Here is a 20,143-nt window from a genome sequence, read left to right as displayed (position 1 = left end):
GCAGCAATGAACATGGCTAAGCAAGTGGCTAAGACTGATATAGCTGCATCTTGAGGTAGACTGATTCCCATATTCCTGATTTCCATAGTGACTGGCCAAGTTTGCACTTCCACCAGCAATGGATGAGTGTTCCCCTTACTCCACATCTTTGCCAGCATGAGCTGTCACCTGCTTTTATTGATCTTAGCCATTCTGACAAGTATAAGATGAAATCTCAAAGTAGTTCTGATTTGCATTTCCCTGATGACTAAGGATGGTGAATATTTCTTTAAGCATTTTTGGGTCATCTGAGTTTCCTTTGAGAATTCTCTGTTTAAATCTGTACCCCATTTTTAATTGGTTTATTTATTTTCTTGATATCTAGTTTTTTGAGTTCTTTATATATCTTGGATATTAGCCCTCTATCGAATGTGGAGTTGGTAAAAGTATTGTCCCATTCTGTGGGCTACCACTTTGTCCAAATGATGGTGTCTTTAGCTCTGCAGAGGCTTTTCAGTTTTATGAGGTCCCATTCATTAGTTGTTGATCTTGGTTCCTGTACTAATGGTGTTCTATTCAGAAAGTCTTTTCCTGTGCCAGTGAGTTCAAGGATATTCCCCATTTTCTCTTCTGTGAGGTTCAGTGTATCTGGTTTTATGTTGAGGTCTTTGATCCAGTTGAAGCTGAGTTTTGTGAAGATCTATTTGCATTCTTCTACATGCAGCCACCCAGTTTGACTGGCACCATTTGTTGAAGATGTTGTCTTTTTTTTTTACAGTATATGTTTCTGGCTTCTTTATCAAAAATCAGGTGTCCATAGGTGTGTGAATTTATGGCTGGGTCCTCGATTCCATCCCACTGACCAATGTGTCTGTTTTTGTGCCAATACCATGTTGTTTTATTACTATAGCTCTGTAGTAAAACTTGAAATCAGTGACAGTGATACCTCCAGCAGTTCTTTTATTATTATGTACTGTTTTAGCTACCCTGGGGGGTGTGCATGCGTGTGTGTGTGTGTGTGTGTGTGTGTGTGTGTGTGTGTGTGTATGTTTCTGTATAAAGCAAAAATTTGTCCATTCAATTTCTGTGAAGAATTGTGCTGGAATTTTGGTAAAGATTATATTGACTCTTTAGACTGCTTTTAGTAGGATAGCATTTTTACTATACTAATATAGTAAAATATTATCCTACAGATACATAAGCATGGGAGATCTTTTCATCTTCTCATATCTTCAATGTCTTTCTTCAGTGTCTTAAAGTTTGTATCATGCAGGTCTTTCACTTGCTTGGTTAGAGTTACCTCAAGATATTTTAAATTATTTGAGGCTATTGTAAACAGTATTGTTTTCCCTGATTTCTTTTCTGGTTCATTTGTCATTTTTATATAGGAAAGCTATTGATTTTGTGAGTTAATTTTGTATCCAGCTACTATACTGAAAGTGTTTATCGGCTTAGCAGTTTCCAGGTAGAATTCTCAGAGTCACTTACGTATACTATCATGTCACCTGCAAATAGAAGAACTTTGACTTCTTCCTTTCCAACTTGTATCCTTTACTCTTCTTCTGTTGTCCTATTGCTCTGGTTAAGACTCTATGCACTATATTGAATAGATAAGCAGAGTGTGGAAAACCTTGTCTTCTTCCAGATTTTAGTGAAATTGCTTTGAGTTTCTCTCCATTTAAGCTAATGCTGGTTATGGGCTTGCTGTCAACTTCCTTTACTATGTTGAGGCATGTCCCTTGTATCCCTAATCTCTCTAGGATGTTTTCATAAAGGGGTTAGATTTTGTCAATGGCTTTTTCTGCATCTAATAAGATGATCACGTGGTTTTTGTCTTTCAGCTTGTTTATATGGTGGATTATATTTATCATTTTATATACATTGAACCATCCTGTCTTTCTGAGATGAAGCCTACTTGATCATGGTGGGTGATCTTTTCTATATGTTCTTGGATTCAGTTTGCGGATATTTTATTGAGAACTTTTGCATCTATGTTCATAAGTGAAATTGGTCTTTAATTCTCCTTTTTCATTGTGTCTTGACACCCATTGTAGTTTGGGTGTCAAGGTAAGTGTACCCTTGTAAAACATATAGGATAATGCTCCTTCTATCTACATTTTGTGGAATAATTTGAGGAGATTGGCACTAACTCTTCTTTGAAAGTCTGGTAAAATTCTGTTCTAAAACCACCTGGCCCTAGGTGTTTGTTTGTTTGGGAGACTTTTAATGACTGCCTCTATTTCACTAGAGGTTATAGGTCTGTTTAAATTGCTTACCTGATCTTGATTAAACTTTGGCAAGTGGTATGTATCAAGAAAATTATCCATTTATTTTCGACTTTTCAGTTTTGCGGAGTACTGTTTTTAGAGTATATCCTTTAGATTCTTTGGATTTTCTTAGTGTCTATTGTTATGTCCCCCTTTTCATCTCTAATTTTGTTTATTTGGATCTTCTTTCTCTCTGCCTTTTAGTTAGTTTGGCTAAGGATTTGTCAACTTTATTGATTTTTCTCAAAGAACCAACTCTTTGCTTCATTGATTTTTTTTTTGTATTGTTTTTGTTTCTATTTCATTGATTTTAGCCTGAGTTTGATAATTTGGTTATTTCTTGCCATGTACTCCCTTTGGGTGTGGCTTCTTTTTTTTTTTCTTCTAGAGCAGAAAGGATTTATTTCATCTTACCACTGGTAGTCCAGCATACAGAGAAGTCAGAGCAGAAACCTAGAGATAAGAACTGATGCAGAGGCCATGGAGGAATGCTACTTACTCACTTGCTCATCATTGCATGCCTAGTCTTTTTTCTTTTTTTTTCTTTTTTTTTTAGTACTGAGGATCACCAATTCAGAGGTGGAATCACCGTCAGTGAACTGGTTCCTCTTACTTCACTCATCAATAAAGAAAATGCACCAAAGGTCAATCTGGTAGGGTCATTTTTTCAATTGAGGCTCCTTCTTCCCAAATGACTCTAGCTTGTGTCAAGTTGACATAAAACTAGCAAGCACATACCTCAAAAGTTTTTTAGGAATCCTTCTCCTCCCTCTCTCTCTAAGTGAGACTAGAGGGTGATACTTGCATGGAATTATAATCTAATAGTGTAAAACCAAGAGACACTAGAATTGCACAAGGGAGTTGGTACATAACTTTTCCTTGTGTATAGGTTTCCAGTGAGGTCCTTAGGAAAATTCAGGTTTGTGGCTGGAAAGAGTGAAAGGTCATAAGCAGGAGGTAATTGTCCTAGAAGCTTGATTCTCCAACAGTGAGAGGCTCCAATCACACTCCAGGATAGTTTCTTTTCGTTCACATTTCTTTTCCATCTTGCCTCGTTGAAATCCACAGCTGGTCTACACAGCTCCTTATTCATGTGCTGGTGGTTATACAGGCCACAGAAGCCAAGGTTCCTGAAATCCAACTCACCCAGAGAAACTGGCTGAGTATGGAACCTCCATCAGACATTGGAGCAAGAATCATGAGCAGGACAGGGAAAGCCCTCCCTAGCTATGAGGAGTGTCCTGCCTATCATAAAAGGAAAGATGTTCAGAGAAGGGAAAATCTATAAGCAATCTGTGAATTGATGCTGCTGCTTTTCTGCTCGAGAATACTCCTTGGCCATGTAGAGAATTAGAAGAGAATCTGTGGACCTGCAGAGGTTGCAGGATTTTGCACACAGCCTCCTGAAATCTATTCAATGCCACATCATCAGGCCAAATGGGCTGCATTCACATAATTAAAATAAAGGGACAAAGTTACACCAAGATAATTGTTTTCATAATTAAAATGGCCCATCATTAGCACATCTTCCAAAGCCAAGACAACCTTACTACTGACAATGCTTCTTTTAAGAAATCAGTTAGATAGTTACATTACAAATAGCATATGCAAGATAATTATGTGACAAAAATAAGGCCAAGACAAATGTCTAAAAGATTTTTTCATCCTCTCCTACATGGCTAGTGTTGAAGATGAGGTTAGTTTTCAGTTAGGCTCTGGGCCTTTAACCTTGAATGTCCAGTTTTTGTTTGCATAACAATAAGATATGGCTACTGTACACTCTGACCAAAAATTCCAAAAAGCTCCTATTACTTGGCTTAATGGTCTGTGTAACCTAATTGAAAGTGGTAAAGTGAACTTCAGGTTTTCTCCTCTTCAGCTTACTGTGAAATAGACATTTTAGCATCTCATTGTCTTGTAGCTATCATTCATCATTTATAGTTCCTTCCAGTGAAAGGAAGCTGCCACATCATGGGTTTGGTTTGAAAATACCTATTTAAAATGGCTCAGAAGAACACCAGGGAGCTTAGTGGATGGTTATGGGCTTGTACTTTAAAAGACTGAAATTTACAGTTCAATCCAGTTTCTCCATTTCACTGGTGCAATGTGACCTTGAGCATAACGGATAAGCTGGCGTAGTTGATCCTTCCTTGTCTCATCCGAACAGTGGGATCAGCGACCTCCTTCAGGGCTGCCTCCCTCATAAAACAGGGGTATAGCTCCCCATAAGTCACAACTGTGCCCAGGAATCATGTCTGTCTTAGTTTCTTGGCCTGTTGCTATGCTGAAACATCCTGACAAAAGCAACTTAAGGAAGAAAGCGTTCAGTTTAGCTCACAGTCCCTGGCGCAGTCCATCAGGACAGGTAAGTTGAGGCAGCAGAGAACTGAGGCAGCTGTGTACATCACATGCATAGCCAGAAAGAACAATGGATGCCTGCTGCTGCTCAAGATCCCTTTCTCTATTTATACCATCCAGGATCCCAGCCAGGGAATGGTGCCACCCACAGTGGACAAGTCTTCTCATGTCAATCAACACAATCAAGATAGTGCTCCACAGGCATACCCAGAGACTAATCTTCCACAGTCTCTCAAGTTGAAATACTAACCATCACATGTCCATACCTGCTACAACTGATGCATCCCAAGGAGACACTTAGCCCAACATAGGCCCTGGTGATGATGATGATGATGATGATGATGATGATGTGTGGTATTGTATTCCCCCCAAATATTGTGCATGATAATAAACTTATCTGGGGTCAGAGACAGAGCAGCCACAATATTAAACATAAAGGATAGGTAGTGGTAGCACACGCCTTTAATCCTAGCATTACAGAGGCAGAAATCCATGTGTTCAAGGATACAAACAGGCATGGTGACTCATCACGCCTTTAATCCCAGAAAGCGAGCCTTTAATCCCAGGGAGTGGTGGTAGAAAGCAGAAAGGTATATAAGGCGTGAGGACCAGAAACTAGAAGCATTTGGCTGGTTAGGCATTTGGCTGGTTAAGCTTTCAGGCTTCTAGCAACACAGTTCAGCTGAGAGCCATTCGGATATGAGGACACAGAGGCTTCCAGTCTGAGGAAACAAGACCAGCTGAGAAGTTGGCCAGGTGAGGTTAGCTGTGGCTTGTTCTGTCTCTCTGATCTTCCAGCGTTCACCCCAATACCTGGCTCAGGTTTGATTTTATTAATAAGAACTTTTAAGATTCCTGCAACATCAATGCAGTAACCATGGGGCAAATCATGTGTCAGAGACTATTGTAAGCAAGTATAAACATTAACTTGTATACATCTTCACAACCAACCCATGTGCTGTATGCCATCATAACTATTACCCCTATTTAACAGATGAGGAAACTGAGGCTCAGAGAGTTATAGTTCAGGTCACACTAGTGGAATTTCTTTGGGGAAAGATGCACAAAGCCATGTTTGCTTAAGTCTCTGGAACACGAAGACTCTCAGTCTTTGAGCTTCTACTGTGTAGGTTCTACAGGAGCCCTCAATGATCCTTTAAAAAATTCCTCTGGGCAGTTTTCACCAGAGTCAGGTTGTTTCTACATATAAAATGTCATATGCAAATGATCAAACATAGGAGCTTGATGAATGCAATTCTTACATCAGGGCTAGATATCATAATGCTTAAGTAAAGCAACTTTAAAATGCCCTAAGAGAATTACAAGAGAGAATCAAGGAGAGTTTTGCTACTCAGCCATCTTGGCTCTCTATGGTCTTTCAGCCCCCAGTGATTAGGCCTGAGGACAAGCTACGATGCTAGTCAAGCAATGACTATTGAAGGATTGATCTGTGCCTGGCTTACATTCTCACTAGATTCTCACAGGCCTCTGTGAGACACGTGCTTCCACTGTGTCCATTTTACACGTAGAAGATTGGCATTCTAGTTCCTTTTATACACATCCACATCCACCCCTTTCCTCCCCTTCCTCTGCTCTGAGTAGAAAGAAGGTCTGACTTAAAGAGACAGAGAGTCTGTTAGTGTCTCTGACCATCAGCTTGTCTTGCCAATGCTACAATTTACAGAAAATGAAAGCCCAAAGTCTATCTGTCAACAGTACAGAAACACTGCCATGAAGGCTGGAGTCACCCAGCAGAGAGGTCTGGGTCTCCAAGTGGACAGGGTAAGCTGGGGAGGAGAGACTGGAAAATAAAATCAAGGAAAGAAGAGTATCCCAAGGAAAGAGGCGTCATCGAGATGAGAGGTCCCCACCTCAGCTAAAGTCAGGGCAGTCTCCTATCCTGACATGAATGACAAGACCCAACAGACACTGTGGAGAGCTCCAGGTGGAGGGTGGTCTCCACACAGGTTGGGCATTTTAGCTGAGAGAAGTAACTTGCTCGTGGTCACACGGCTGGAGTGCTGGAAATAGACTGGAATGCCACTGTCTGATTCTGGAATCTGTGTCCCTAAACTGTGATTCTCTATAGCCCCTTTCCTCATAGACAGCTAGAGCAAGCTGGGCTTCACTGAGGAGCCAGTCTAAGCCTGGCTCAACCTTCACAGCCATGTCTAAACGCTACCTCTTTCTCTGCTGAGTCTTTCCTAGTCCTTCAGGCCTCAACATCCTTTCCCTTCTTGACCCTTGCAATATGCAACATGCTTAGATACACTGCCCCAAATGCTTATGTTAAATTCCTACCCCACCCTAAGGTCATTAGCATGGGGCAATTTAAGGGGAGAAGAGAGTCCTCTTGGAGATGAGAGGTCATGAGAGCTGGAAGTTTCTGGTTGGGTTTAGCACCCTTGTACATAAGACCCTCGGCTATTTCCAACATATATCATGTGACTTCCCAAGAGGAAAGATATCCATCTATGAATTAGGAATGTAGCCCTCACTGAACACTGAATCTGCTGATGCCTTTATTCTTGGACTTTTCAGCTTCTAGAACTGTGAGGGTGGGAATATCTGTTGGTTCTAAGTCACCTAATTAGCCATAATTTTGTTCTAGCTGCCCCAGTGCGTGAAGACATCCCCGTGACCTCTTAACCTCTTTAGCTATACCAAATGAATTCTGCTTGGTATGAGAGCTGGGTAGGCCTGTCCTTTTTCCTCTGGGAGTTGAGATCCTCACGGTGTAAATACTGTTGCACCTTCTTGCCCCAACTCACTCCAGCATACCTCATCACCACCAGGACAAGGCTTTGTACTGAACACTCCAGGCTGAGGCACTGACGGAGACTGACGGGAAAGGTGCCTATCTTAGAGAAAGTACGCAAGGCAGCGTGGGCTGCAGCTCCCTCTAGTTCCACCCCTCAGGCACAGAGTCTTTGAGACGTTTCTTCGGAAGACAGACGTGTCACACCACAGGACTAAGTTGCACATTGGCTCATTTCTGCAGACAGCTAGCTTGCTCCCTGGTTTAAGAGAACAAAAGAGAGACAGGAAGCTCCACTGCCAGAATCCATCACATTTACTCTGGTAATTTCCCCGGTGCCCATTTGGCCAGGAACTGCCTGCTTCATCACACATCTCCCAGCCCCACCCCAGGGATCAGCCATGCCCAGCAGTTCCTAGCACCCCTGTAACTAACCCTTTCCCACATCCCTGTATTCTGCAGGATACCCATGAGCTTCCCAAGTTGCCACTTTGAGATCTTGTCCTTGGGGACAATCTGCCTATTTTGTGGAGTAAAAACATTAAAGAAGAATTGTGGAAGAAGAAAGGACACTGTAAGTAAACATCATATTAGAACCAGTAAATTCAAACCGCTGCCAATTAAGTAGATGAGCTGCAAGAATGGTACCTGGGAGAGATGCTACCCACGGGGTCTAATCGGAAACACGCTGCAGGAGCAGCCTCAGTTCCCACTAACACTTCTCATTGTGTTGCTGTTAGATTTAAATTCCAATGGGGGGATTTGCAAACTGTCTAATAAGGAAGAAACTAAAAAGTGATATAAGCCTTCTCTCTGATGGTCAGCTCTTGATTTCCATGAGAGCAATGTTATCAAGGAGCCAATGGGATACTCCGTTGGGTTTATCTTACTCCCTTGAGATAAACACTAAAACACTAAGTCTTAAATGTCTTTTCTTCACAGCCAAACCCACCAACCAGGAGCCTGCTCAGCACCATGGCACCAGGCAGTTGGGCACTATAATGATCTCCTCCTGATAAGGAAGCACGGCCCAGCCCTGCATCATGGCGACCTGAATGAGACAGAGAGACCCACACGTAGCCCTAGGGCTGCCCACCCCAGGCTCCGAAGACAAAACACAGGCCCACCTGGTACCAAGCAGCACCAACCAGAAGGCCACTGTTAGAGTGAGCAGAGGTATGGTATGGTGTCTAATGGAGAGAGAGAGAGAGACAGACAGACAGACAGACAGACAGAATGGTTCAGGTCCTGTGGACAGAGGCAAATCTGAAGAGATGAGATAGGCAGGGAGCGGGCTGAGATGGTTAGGGAGCTGACCCTTGACCAGGGGCAATACACCACGGGAAAGCGAGCCCTGGACTTTGTCTGGGCAGCACAGCAGAGATGACTCTGTTGATGACAGGACAGGTGAGCCAACCCTGAGGATGTGACCATGGGAGACCCAGCCCCGCCCCTCATCTGACACATAGCCACATAGCAGGGAGATGCCTTTCCCTGCCTCCCACTCATCATCCCCTGGGGCAGGTAGGAGAGTTGGCCTGTGAGTGTAACAGCAGGAGGACCATCCTTGACCCCCAACAGCTGCAACACTTAGCAGGCCCTGTCCCTTGCCAGGGCAGCACAATAGAGCCAACCCTAATAGCGCAAAGTGGGTGATCCAGGCCCAAAGTTGTGAGCGTGGGAGAGATGTCCCTACCTCTCATCTGTCTTGAGGTACATGAGGCTACAATACCTGAGGCAGGTGGGAGAGCTGACCCTGTGGTCCTAAGAGTAGGAGAGCCATCCCTGACCCCCACCAGCTGCAACACTTGGGAGAGCAGATCCTGTGCCTTGCCCAATAGAGCCAACACAGTTAGGGCAGGTGTAGGTAAGCCAGGCCCAAAATTGAGACCATGGGAGAGCTGTCCCCATTTTCCATCTGGTAGACCAACCCTACAGTTGCCCAGGCCCAGAAGGTTATGACTTGGCCTGCCTCAACATCCACCCCATCTATGATTCGCTGGAGCACATGAAAGGACCTGATCCACAGTCCCAAAGCTGCAGGATCTCCATAACACAGGGTGGTAGCGGGATGTCCAGGAAGAGTCCTAGTGGAGGACCAGCATTGAATGTGTAGTAAAGAACAGGAGCCTCGAACCAGACCAATGACTCTGCAATGAATACTTGCAAGTAGAGATGTATAGACAAAGGGGTAATACAGCTTCCATGATGAGATTTTTTTTTAATTTTATAATTTAATTTAATTTAATTTTACATATCAGCCACAGATTCCCTTGTTCTCCCCCTCCCCTTCCCCCCCCCCCGCCTTCCTCCCAGCCCACCCCCCATTCCCATCTCCTCCAGGGAAAAACTCCCCTGGGGATTGAGTTCAACCTGGTAGATTCAGTCCAGGCAGGTCCAGTCCCCTCCTCCCAGGCTGATCCAAGTGTCCCTGTATAAGCCCCAGGTTCCAAACAGCCAGCTCATGCACTGAGGACAGGTCCCAGTCCCATTGCCTGGATGCCTCCCAAACAGATCAAGCTAGTCAACTGTCCCAGCTGGATCAAGAACAGAGAGGGAAAACAAGGAATAAGAGACCATGATAAATGAAGACCACATGAGAACAGGAAGAAGCAAAGTGCTAGAGAGGTCCACAGAAATCCACAAAGATACCTCCACAATAGACTACTGGCAATGGTCTAGAGAAAGCCCGAACTGACCTACTCTGGTGATAGGATGGCCAAACACCCTAATTGTCATGCTAGAAACCTCATCCAATGACTGAGGGAACCATATACAGAGATCCATGATGAGATTTTTAATTCCTTCCCTTTTTCTTTTCATTTTATTTTCTTCCTTTTTTTGTCTTCAATTTTGTTTTATTGGGGGAGGCTGCAGGGGAGGCGGGTGGCTGCAAAGGGATGGGGAATAAATGGGATCAAGATACATGATGTGAAAAACACATAGAAAATAAGTAAATAAATAAATAGAATGTCTGTTCTTATAGAAGCTGCTGTTTTGTAAGAACATAATGAAACATTTCTTGTGTGAAGACCTTGGGTTGAATTGTGTTATTTAACCTTTTCCCCGTTTATACCAAAGCTGTCTAGTCCTACTAGGTACATGGAGATCTCAGAAGGAATACTAATTATTTTTCTCATCTCTGCAACCTAACACATAACAAGGGGATTTATCTGGGCTCAGCATCTTATACCAGGAAAAGCAGGGCAGCAGAGACAGCCCCAGAACTTACTGACCAGGAAGCAGAGAGAGACCAGGCTGTAATCAAGGCATGACTATTACCTTCTAAAGTCTCCTAGAAATCCCTTTCTTCTGCTAAGACTTACCTCTTAAGGGTCCCACAGCCTCGCAAAACAGCATCACCAGCTGGGGGACCAAGTGTTGAGGCTATGGGATATTTCACACCCAAATCACAATCATGAGGGTAAACTGCCCTCAGCTCCTGTGTGAGTTAGACTGTAAGAAACCCACAGACTCCAAAAAAGCCATCTTTATGTTTCATACTTCTGAGCTCTAAAATGATAGAATAAAACACTGCCCCAAAGTCTAGAAACTATAAGCCCCTCTCCTTCAGAGGTTTTAGCAGCACCCACGAGCCTCCTCAAGTCTAGGGTTAGCTGCTTGCATACAGTTCTGAATAAACACCATAACATGCACTTTTCTTTTTTATGGCATATGTGGCTTATGCCCAGCCCTCTGCTAAGATGTAAGGCCGGCCCAGTCACAATGGTGCCCTGTGATTCGTGTGGGCCACAAGGAAATGCTAAACTCTGTGAAGCAAAGAGAAGTAAGTGAAGTCAACTTCTAGTTGGAAGATGAGGTCTGGAGTGAAACCAAGAGAATGATGGGGCATAGATCAGCATATTTGCAGAAAGGAAGAACATTCTAGACACAAAGTAGGAGGCATGAATATGGGAACATGAATAGTCAATTCATTCTCCATGAGGTATGAAGAAGAGTGCTGCCCTTGGGCCAGAGAGGGGATAGGTTTGGAAGCTACAGGGTTACAAGGATCATAATAGGATATTGAATATGAGTTTATGTGTGGATTTTCAAAGCTACTTTTCCTCTCCACCCTAGTATAAAAATTGTTTTATACATTTTTAAATACATGTTTTACATAAATACTGGACACCTATCAATGCCGCGGACTGGGTCTCAGTAGGAACACCAGACCGAGGGAGAACGGGGTGAAGGTATTCAGGATAAGTGAGATTCAGCGAATGACAGACAGACACAGACACCAGAGTATGCTGTGAAACTGCTGCAATTTTACTCAGATCAAGCAGTGTTTTTTATACATTCATTTGAGGAAACATGACAATCGGCCAGCGGGGCGATAGACATAGAATTAACAATGTGGTCACACAATTTTCTCAGAATGACTAACAGATCTCATGCGTACAGGTGTTATTTTCTCTTTTGTGGTCCCTCATCCAGATAGAGAACATTACGGCCCTACCTGAAGTTTTCCTTCTACATAATTATTGGACTTTTGTTTTGTATCAAAGTTAAACCCTTCCCACCATCGTTCTCACCATGGTTTCATTTGTGTGAAAATATTTAACCTTTGCCTGCAGGTGGGAAGGCACCAGGGGGGTTGGGACCTAGCTAATCTTTCCATGAACTGTAACTTACGCCATTCTGTTTTCATACTATTATGATTCACCCATTGGTTCCCATGTTTATCATAAGCTCCCGTAAAGGGCAATGGCTCCAAATAATTATTATATCTAGGATTAAAGTTAGGGGGTTGCCACCACTGGCCCTTGATGAGAAGCTCTATTTGTCCCTGGATAATTCTTGTAGGAATGGCTAATTTCTGTAACTGTTTCCTTGTAGCTGCTGTTGGCTGTGCGTGTGGATTATTTATGAGTTCCTGGACTTTTACTTTTATTCTCTCTTTGTTAGAATCTTTGTCCCTTTGAGTCATAAGTTCTTTTTGCTCTAAATCATTCATAAATTCCCCCAAACTTCTAGGACCCTCTTTAACTGTTTGCCTAAAAGCTTGGATTATAGGTGGGGGTATTGAGGTCACTTTTGATGAATCATTATTCTCTTTATGGGGCACATCAGGAACATTGAGAGTTAACTTCCTGAAATCAATACACAAGGAAACAGCAATAGTCACAGCTGCAAAGAGAAAAAGGCAGAGAGTCAGCCAGCCTCTGCAAGCAGATTTTGTGTGGTTCCGTGTAGCCTGGCACCACGATTCGGGCAGATTGATAAGGGGTCGCCGGGGGCATAGACCCGAGGGCCGCGAGCCCCCCTTTCCCACGTAACCACCTCATCCAAGGCATTTGTCACGCGGGCGACACCATCGTGGGCGTGGCATATCAAGTTGTCACCGAGTATAGGCTCTGTCTCACACCTAGCATTTGAGATCAATTGTAGATGGACATGTTACCTGTTCCCTCCAGTGGTCCCCACAAGTATAACATGGATGACAGTGGCTCAAAGCAATGTTTATTTTTAGGCAATGGAATTATGGAGAGATTCTATTTTTTCTTATTTATAATTTCCTAAGTCATTTTTCAATATTTTGCATGGAGAAAAGATTACATTGTTACAGAAAGTTTTATATCTATGTAAAACATCTTATACCATGCGTAACAGGACGGAGTTAAGAAATGGAGCATTTGGGGGAAATGAGTGAGATCTCCCTTGTGTCAGAAAAGACACAAAATCTGGGAAATATAAACCAAACTACTCTGGGGATGAGTTTATTTTCAAGTGTGCTTAGAGGGAAATACCTACATGAAGATCCTGCATTTAACAAAAATCAAATGGCCAGTGCCAGTGTTCTACTAAGCCCACTGAGATGGCTCCTCAGGGAACAGGTGTCTGAAATAGATGTCTCCTTGGGCATCTCAACTCACACTAGGACGGTGGCCAGGGGCTCAGTCTTGATCCTCTTTCTTCTCTTTGAACCTTTGGTAGCATCCATGAGGAACAGCTGGAGAAATAGCTCTTCCATTCATCCACCTTCCCACGGCAGTGGGAGTCAAGAGCTCTTGACATCATGTCTACCATGGTTAGCCTCAGGCCACACCTAGAGTCCCAAAGGAAGAAGAAACAGTTGGAACACCTAATGTCTCATGGTGTCTATTATCCATTCTCCTCCCCTAGCCTTACACTTGTTCCTCTAGAGGTAGCAGAGAGTGAACAGAGGCTAGGTTGTTGAGAGTAGGAAGTAACATGACTTCCGTAGTTCTTCCTCCTCTGCAGTGATCAGTAGATATATGGATGGACAGACAGACAGACAGTTACATTTTGTATATAATATATGTCCCCAAAGTTCACATGTGGCCATCTTTGCCTAACAAAGCAAATATTTTCTTACAGCTGACAAATCCAGTCTCACCCGTTTTTCAACTTCCAAACTAATGCTGCTACCATGTAAATCCGTATTGTGCTTAAGAGATTTATCAGTTTATTTAACTTTTTATAACCCTTTTAGTGGAATATTTCAGAAGGAGTAGAAAATGATGGGTAATGGAACCCATCACCTTTTGAATATCCTGTATGACACAGCTCCATTGGTTTAAATATATATTCAAGTCAGGAGGAAAAATCATTGCCTTCGATTATGTAGCTACTGGTGAATTACTCACACTCACAGTGGACAGCATCACACCCTGGATAGACTCAGTGGGTCACAAAGCCAAGCCAGAAACAAAATAAAGACATGAAGGTAGGCCTGGGACTTTGTAGGAGGAATGGGGAGGTCTGGTGGTAGGCACAAGATAAGAGAGGGTGAAGGGAGGAGAGTATTATATACATGCATTAAGTTTCCAAAGAATAATTCATTTTAAAAGCATGAAAAAAAAACTCAGGTCGGATGCTATGACTACCAGGAATCCTGACTGTCAGAGGCCTTTCGTTGTCTTTATAATATAGTTCAGACTCTCTCTGGCTTACAGTTCACACAACCCTGCCAGCTCTGACAAAACAGCTCTGGCCTCGTTTCCCACCCCTCACCCCTTGTGCACTAGGTCCTTCCCAGAGGCCTTTGCACTTCCTCTTCTCACGTGGGGAAGTTCTTCCCCCTGCCAGCTTCACCCTAGTCTTCTATGGGGCAGGTCTTTACCACTCAGTTTTCAGTTCAAATGTCACATTTTCAGAAAGACTTTTCCTGACCACCCAATCAAAAGGAATCATCGGCCACTTATTATTAAACTCTCTTGTTTCAGTTCTCTGCTGAAGACTCATTATTGGATACTCACCTTATTTGCTTGTTTCTCTCTTCCACACAGAAGGAAAGAAAGATGATGAGCAGTGAGAGCAGGCGCCCCGTGCTTCTCATCACCGGGTTATCTGTTCTAGTCAGAGTCCTTCAGAGAACAGAGAACAGAACACACACATGCAAATCGAGTATTGTTAATCTCATCTGTGTGATCAGTGACATGATAGTTAAAAGTCTCAGATATTAGATTTTCAGATTAGAGATGTTCAACCAGTGCGATTGTTTGAATGTGAAAAGCTCCCCAGCACACATGTACATTCAGATACACACACACACACACACACACACACACACACACACACACACAGAGTACCCTCTGATGGTGCTATCTGGGGAAGCCACAGCAGATTTAGGAGGTGAGGTCTGGCTGGCTGCTGCAGGAAACAGGTAACTTGGATCAGGCTCCTTAAAAGGTTATGCCTGGCCATAGTTCCTCTTTTTCTCTGCTTTCAAGGCCACCCTTATGTGACACGTTTTGTTCTAACAACACACCACCACTCCCTCCTCAGTGTGAGGAGCTAAAGCTTTTGAAACAAAATCCAAATAAAGCCTTCTTCCTTCTCTAGGTTACATCTGATATTCTTCATAATGATGGAAAAGCTAACTAACACAGATGTAAATCTCTCTCCCCCTCCCTACCCCCCCCCGTGTGTGTGTGTGTGTGTGTGTGTGTGTGTGTGTGTGTGTGTGTTTTACAGGGAGATAGATTTATTGCAAGGAAATTGGCTCACAGGCTACGAAGGCTAAGACATCCAGACCCAGGAGAACCAATGGTGTAAGCTGCGGTCAAAATGTAAGACTGAGGCAGGACATCAGTGCTTGCACTGGCAGCCTTCTGTTCTAGCTGGGTTCCATAGTGGCTAGAGAAGCCCCACCCACATCAGGGAGAGCAGCAGCTTTTCTCAGTCTGTCTATTCAGATAGAAGCCTCATCCTCAAACACCCCCATAGACATATCCAGAATATGCTTAGAACAAATATCTGAGCCCTCCCTGGCCAGACATATTTGCATACAAAATTAACCAACATAATACCTGTTGATATTGTTCCATAATATTTGTTGACAGAATAAAAAATTAAATAAGTTATTTGAGCTCAACAGAGATAGACATGCTCAGGTGTGCTTCAGAGTGAATGGAAAACATCTCCTTATACTCCCCAATTATAACCAGAGGCAAAATGTTTCTACAAGTCCCAACTACTGGCCACCCCACCTCTAAGGCTCTCTGCATGGCCTGAAGGCCGAGGCTAGTCTTCTCCCAGATGCATAGCTTCTGTCTTCTGTACTGCCATCATGGTAAGAATAGGACTCAGAGCCTGGCTTAGCTAGAGGCTGCTAATCTTGGCAGTTACCTCTTGGAAGTTACCCACTGCCCAGGCTGGGCATGGTCCACAGAGTTGCAGAGGAGCCTCCAAAAAAGAGCTTAGAGCCTTTAAGTTTCTGAAGGGTCCTTGTTCAGGATTACAGGAAACCATCGCTGGTACAAGAGGTTTACAGTGATTGAAAGTGCTCCGGAAAGCCTATCCCATAACCTTTCTCTAAACTAGCACCACGATAATCCGTCCTCTATGACAGATCAATAGGGGCACTTCTAGGAAGCTTCTAATTAACATGGCATAATGCTTCCCAGAATGCTTTCCAACTTCTATGTTGGTCAACAGTTCTTTGCTTGTTGCATCTAATTATAAACCCCAGTTGCTGAGGCTGGGTGAATATTGATCAAACCACAACCATCCTGTTATACTAGCATTGCTATGGGGAAAAAAAAAAAAAAAAAACCTTCTCCACTTGCAAGTTCGCAGCCCCCTGGTTCTGCTGGAGCTAACCTATTACTAAGGCAGTGGTAGGTTATACACCAAATATTTAACATATTAGCCTATAGTGTCTGAACAAGGAGAGGACAGAATATTCCAGAAGTGTAAAATAACTTCTTGCATATGGACAGTGTATCTAAGATACATGATTCTGAATAACTAAAATAACTAGGGACTTAGTAACCCTCCAGGACCTGAAGATCTTACCTCTGAGTAGGGAATATATGGTTAAACACTGTATGCCCTGATGTGGGGATATTCTTTCCTGATGGTTCAAGCATTCTTACATGGCTGTTTTGTTGTTGTTGTTATTTTTAGAGGCCCAGTCCTTAAGCCTCCAAGAAAAAGAGATCTCAGAGAACCTACTTCCTGTGCCTTTTCACAGAATAGTCTGTCCACACCATAGTACTTACATTCTTGCTTCAAAATTGGTTACCAATTTATCCCCCTCCCCACTAGACCATGGGTTCCCAGGGGCTATGCCTTGTTCATGATCCTATTACAAGAAAATGCTTAGGAAGTAACTCAATGGCCACAGTGAATCCAGGCAATAGTCATAATAAAACTGGGAATAATAAAATCCAAGGCAGTCTGGAAAGAAGCGCTATGTGGAATCAACTGTTTTATCGAATCTACCGATAACAGGTACCTACTAAGCTGCATTAGTGGTTATGGCTAGCCACAGAATGGAAACAGAAATTGTGCCTTTCATTAAACATTGCTTTAGGACATTCAGAGCTCCTACGATGGAGAGAATTGGGGATGGGGGGTGGTAACTGGGGTGGTAACTGGGGCAGTTCCTGAGATACTGAGAGTGTGGGAGACTGTGGGAGTCCAGCTCCTACCTTTCCCACCTTTTCTAGGATTCTTAGGAGGAGGAGGAGAGAGGGATAAGAAAATATTAGATAGAAAGAGAGATCTAGCTGACAAAAAAAAAAAAAAAGACAGAAACACAGAATAGCTTCGGGAGGACCTGGGTCAATACCCAAAGAACTTTTCCATTTATTCAAAAGGGCTTTTAATAACAATGCCAAGGGGTGGGCCAAAAGACCTCCCTCTTGTTAGATCAAAGCACACTACACAGCCAAGTGAGGACCCTTCCAAACACCTGGAAACCACGCCTGTGGTCAAATCATCCCTTTATGCAGCCCTACTGGGTAAAGCAAGCTCAGATTCTTGGACCCTGAATAAGTTCTCACTAGGAAACCTCTGTGGGTCTCCACATGAGAGTCTTCTCTGTACTCAACTACTAAAGGAAGATCCTTCACACATGTGGAATGCTCTCATCCCATTATCTCTTCCTCCATATGTTGTATGATATTTTGTCTGTGTTCTGACAAATAAAGCTTGCCTAGAGATCAGAGGGTAGAGCTAACCACTAGTCAACCATAGAGACCAGGCCATGGTGGCACACACCTTCAACCCCAGCACTTGGGAGGAGAAAGTAGGAAGATCAGGAGTTCAAGGCCACCCTGCGCTACATGAGATTGAATCAGTCTAAAAGAGAAACAGAGGCAGGTGGTGGTGGCTCACACCTTTAATCCCAGCACAATCAGGACGTAGAGACAGGAATATAAGGCAGGTAGAGACAGGATCCTGGCCAATTCAGTATGAGGATTTGTAGAGACGGGATCACAGCCATTCGGTCTGAGGATTGGTAGAGGTAAAAAGTGACGTGCCTGCTGCTCTGCTTCTCTGATCTTTCAGCTTTCACCCTCGATATCTGACTCTGGGTTTTTATTGTTAAGACTAATTAGGATCACACGTCACCCATACCTCCCAAACACAAGACAATCAAACTGTAGAGTCCCTGCCTTGGCTACATTTGCTATTGTGTGACTGTGATATGCTCTGTGGATAATATGTTCCTTGTGGCCTTTTCAATAGCACATTTAGCTCCCCTGCCAGAACTAAGAGTGCTTTGCATTCTTTAAAATTATTTTTTTCTTAAAGAATCTTTATGTTATCCAAAGACACTGCTGATAGTCATTCCTCTTCTTCCCCCAGATTTAATTTACTTTATTTATCTAGAATAAAAATCATATGTAGTAGCCACAGCTGGAGTTTGAGTACTTTGAGTGGAGACTCTGGTATGGGTTTCTACAAAAATAGTCAGTGAATTCCTGACAGGGAGACATGGTGAATACATTCTCTTTTCAGAAGTCAATGGTCGGTTATCAGTAGGTCTTGGAGATAGCATCAGAGGTGCCAATGGTGAAGTTGCCCAGGGTAGCAGCATGGTTAACGTGTAGCTGTCATCAACACTGGCCCTCAGCAGCCGCTACATGGGCACAAGAGCAAAGATGGTGCTAGTGCCTCTGTAGAATAGGACTCATCTGCACAAAGCCACCGTGGCCTGTCACCTTGCATGGGACCTTGTGTGACAATCTTGTTCCCCCAGTAACCATTCTGATCTGGGACAATGGAAAGCTTGGCTAAGATGATGGGTCCTCAGACAGCAGTGTCTGCCTTCTTGGAACACTTAATACCCAAGCCAACATGACCATTGTAGTCCCCAGGAGTGTCAAAGCCTTGAACATGGTCATCTCAAGTCTGCTTTTGTGCTAGCATAGTCTTTAGACCCTCATCATGTAGGGTTGTTCCCAGGAGAAAAAGTCAGCCATCTCAGATGCCTTCATGGCCAAGGAGAACAGGGATATCTCCAGGGACTTGATCTTTGTGTTGTTAATGGGAGAACCCAGCTCAGTGATGGAGATCCACTCCTCATCTTTGGCTAAGACCACTGTCTAATTCTCCTCAGAAGCTCTTGCAGCCTCAGAAGCCTGGGTCCCTGAGATCCACCATCAGATGTTTCCCCAAGGCAGTTTTTTTCTTTTCCTTCTGTTTTCCCAGCTATGTATTTTCTACAGCACCCACTTTTTCAGACCTGAAGATTTGGTGTCATTCTTTATGAAATGCGTATCCAATCAACTCAAAATTCATTGTGACGCTAGAAAATAGAAATTTGGGACAAATCTGAGCCCTTCCCTCCCTCAGGTTACAGTTAACACATATGGAGAGTCTGATCTTGTTAAGACAGCTGGGAAATTCCCAAGGGATGATTGAACTTGATATCCAGTCCACAGCCACAGCGTAAGCCCTGTCTAACAAGACAGTGTCCCTTCGGTTGCAGATAAGACTTTTCCTTCTCTTTTGACAAGGAAACAAGATGAGTAGACTTGTACAGCAGAGTTCTGGGAGAGACTTTTTTCTCAGAATTCAATGTCAGTAATATATTTACCTCAAGTCAGCCTTGGCCAAGTAGGGTGTGAGGTGTGGAGGAATGAATGTAGCACCTCATGGAGGCTATGAACCAGGGAGGAACGAACCAGGCAGTGTGCACATGAGTCCTCAGACAGGCTAGGGATGGGGAACCAGACTCCTCAGTCTTGCTGCACGTGGGGCTGGAGACATGGCTCAAATGTCAAGAGCACTTGCTGCTCTTGCAGAGGACCCTGTTTGATTCCCAGCACCCACGTGGCAGCTCCCGATCACCTGTAATTCCAATTTCAGGGGACTTGTTGCCCTCTTCCAGCCTTCAAAGGCACCAGGCACACATGTGATGCACAGAAATATATGCAGGCAAAACACTCACATACATATTTTTGTAAAATCCATCTTGCTACGTGTCCCTGCCCTTCATTACCCATCTAACTACAGTGTGGAAGTCAAACTTTCTAAAGCATTGCCATTTGTTTGAATCATTCTCCCAGAGCATCTC

This window comes from Peromyscus eremicus, chromosome 15 (genome assembly GCF_949786415.1).
Source record: "Peromyscus eremicus chromosome 15, PerEre_H2_v1, whole genome shotgun sequence".
NCBI lineage: Eukaryota > Metazoa > Chordata > Mammalia > Rodentia > Cricetidae > Peromyscus > Peromyscus eremicus.
This window is presented reverse-complemented; position numbering follows the sequence as displayed.